At 42.1% G+C, this 3,306-nt stretch overlaps 1 non-coding gene across 1 annotated transcript; it reads left to right on the forward strand.

Moving 5' to 3' along the window:
• The first annotated feature begins 2,434 nt into the window (after positions 1 to 2,434).
• On the forward strand, positions 2,435 to 2,541 carry LOC121173001 (small nucleolar RNA R71). Its single transcript, XR_005886999.1, has one exon. It is a non-coding gene; the product is annotated as a small nucleolar RNA R71 (small nucleolar RNA).
• The last annotated feature ends 765 nt before the right edge of the window (positions 2,542 to 3,306 follow it).

Raw genomic sequence — 3,306 nt, forward strand, 5'->3', positions numbered from 1 at the left:
CTCCTTCTCATTTTTTATCACTGTGAGGCCGGTCTTCTTCGGGACTACCTGGACGGGACTCACCCATTGGCTGTCAGAGATAGGATAAATGATTCCAGCTTGCAAAAGCTTGGTTATCTCCTTCTTCACTACATCAAGAATCACCGGGTTGAGTCTTCTCTGTGACTGTCTTACTGGTTTAGCTCCATCCTCTAAATTTATTCGATGCATACATGTGGATGGGCTAATACCAGGAATGTCCGCCAGGGTCCAGCCTATAGCCTTCTTATGCTTCTTGAGAACTGACAACAACTTCTCCTCTTGCTCATCAGCAAGGGAGGCAGATATAATCACTGGAAAACTCTTGCTATCATCCAAGTAAGCGTATTTTAAATTTGATGGCAAAGGCTTCAATTCTGGTGTGGTCGGCTGGACAGTGGTAGAAGGGGATGGTTTCTCAGCCTTTACCTCATAAAGAAAGTCAGAGGTATGTGTACTTCCTGAAACATGGTTAGTCCTATCTGACTCTATAAAATCGATCTCAAGAGGTAAAACACCACCACCAGGCATGCAATCAATATCACTCTCAGATTCACTCTCAGCATCAAATTCAGACATATGATCAAGTACAATTTCAGACTCAATGCATGAAGAGTGAGAGGCATGCAGATTAGAATAAAGATCAGTCATGTATTCATCAACAACATGGTCAATTATTTCAGCACGAAATACAGAAAGATCTTCAGATGGGTATTTCATAGCATCCAGAATATTAAAATGAACAGTTATGTCACCAAATTCCATAGACAGTGTGCCTGCATAAACATCTATCTTAGTTCTAGCAGTTTTCATAAAGGGTCTGCCTAGAATGATGGGAACTGATCCTTGAGAAAATCCATCTTCCATATTCAAAATATAAAAATCAACAGGGAAAATCAGTTCACCAACTCTAACTAAGACATCTTCTATGAAACCAACAGGGTAGGCAACACTTCTATTAGATAAATGAATTACCACATCAGTTGACTGCAAGGGGCCTAGAGATAGAGAATTAAAAATAGACAGAGGCATAACACTAACAGAAGCTCCTAAATCTAGCATGGCATTGTCAAACTTACTATTCCCTATGATACAAGGTATGCTGAATGTACCTGGATCTTTGCATTTTTCAGGAATTTGAGGAACAGATTTACCAATCAATGCGGAGACATTTCTGCCCATGCTAATCCGTTCACTTCCTTTAAGCTTCCGCTTATTAGTGCACAACTCCTTCAAGAATTTGGCATATCTTGGAATTTGCTTTATCGCATCCAACAGAGGTATGTTTACCTCTACTTTTCTAAACGTTTCCAAGATCTCTTTCTCTGCCTCTTCCATTTTTTTGTTGGAAACTGCTCTTGGAGGGAATGGAAGAGGGGGAATGTGCTGCTTCTGCAATTCAGAATTACCTGTGGAAGAAGATTCACCTGCACAGAAATTGTTAGGTAAATTTTTGTCATCACCTTTTTCTGGAATAGAGTGAAGTTTGGCAGGTTCATTTGCAGATGAGGACGGTGCTACGGGTTGAGGTCCTTGACATTGCTTTCCCGACCTCAATGAAATGGCACTGACATTTTTGGGATTTTGGACAGCTTAAGAAGGCAGCTTGTCAGAATTCTGGGACTGTTGTTGATTCAATTGGGTAGCCAATTGTCCCATCTGATTGGTTAAGCTCTGAATGGAGGCTCTGGTCTCTTGCTGAAACTGCATGTTCTGCATAGTCATTTGCCTCACAAGTTCTTCAAGGGAAGGTTGTGGAGGGGCCTCAACTGTTGGCTGTTTCTGGGGTTGTTGCTGTTGTTGGATTGGTGGAGGAATGTATGGTCTGCTTGGGCCAGCAGCATTTTGGAAGGAAGGAGCAGGCTGCTGTTGTTGTTGCTGAGGGCTGGACCATCTGAGGTTAGGGTGATTCCTCCATCCAGGGTTGTATCTGTTGCTGGAGAGGTCATAATTGTTCTGCTGTGGTTGATTTTGCTGCTGAGGTTGAGGAGGTCTATTGTAAATATTTGCAGCATAAGCTTCAGGCTGCTCAATTGCTCCAGGTTGCTGCATGGAAGGGCAAAGGTCTGTATGGTCGTCAGCAGAGGAGCACAAACCACAAACCCTTGCAACAGGTACAGATTTCTGATTCAAGGCCAGCTGGGTTACCAAGTTAACCAATGCATCCAGTTTGCCTTCAAGCTTCTTAGTTTCAGATGATGCAGATGGGTTTGTAGCTACCTCATGCACTCCTCTAATGACTATGGCATCATTTCTGGCGCTAAACTGCTGGGAGTTGGAAGCCATCTTCTCAATTAAATTTCTAGCTTCAGCAGGAGTCATGTCTCCAAGGGCTCCACCACTGGCATCATCTATCATACTTCTCTCCATATTACTGAGTCCTTCATAAAAATATTGGAGAAGAAGCTGTTCTGAAATCTGATGGTGGGGGCAACTGGCACATAGTTTCTTAAATCTCTCCTAGTACTCATACAGGCTCTCTCCACTGAGTTGTCTAATACCTGAGATATCCTTCCTGATGGCTGTGGTCCTGGAAGCAGGGAAAATTTTTTCTAAGAATACTCTCTTAAGGTCATCCCAGCTCGTGATGGACCTTGGAGCAAGGTAATACAGCCAGTCCTTTGCCACTCCCTCTAATGAATGAGGAAAAGCCTTCAGAAATATGTGATCCTCTTGGACATCTGGGGGTTTCATGGTTGAGCAGACAATGTGAAATTCTTTCAAATGTTTGTGCGGGTCTTCACCTGCAAGGCCATGAAACTTTGGAAGCAAATGAATCAGTCCAGTTTTAAGAACATATGGGACATCCTCATCAGGGTATTGGATGCACAAGCTTTCGTAGGTGAAATCAGGTGCAGCCATTTCCCTTAGAGTCCTCTCACGGGGTGGAGGTTGTGCCATGTTCTCAGAATGTGCAAAATCAGAATGCTCAGAATCAGAATGCTCAAAATTATAATGCTCAAGATCAGGATGTTCAAAATCACCAATAACAGAATGCACAGATTCACCAGTTATGGAATGCTCAGAATGATCAAAAGGTATAAAATGATGCCTAACTAATCTATGAAATGTCCTATCTATCTCAAGATCAAAGGGTTGTAAGTCAGATGGATTGCCTCTAGTCATACACTACATTCAGCATGCACACAACTAGTTGCCTTATCATGTAAATAAAGGTGTAGGTTTGAACTACAGCTACCCTCAAATGATATCCAAATGACTTGAAATTTTGTGTCAACCTTATAAAATGATGAGAAGATAGCACAAAAAATTTCAGACAAAAATTCA

This window comes from Glycine max, chromosome 10, assembly GCF_000004515.6.
Source record: "Glycine max cultivar Williams 82 chromosome 10, Glycine_max_v4.0, whole genome shotgun sequence".
Lineage (NCBI taxonomy): Eukaryota > Viridiplantae > Streptophyta > Magnoliopsida > Fabales > Fabaceae > Glycine > Glycine max.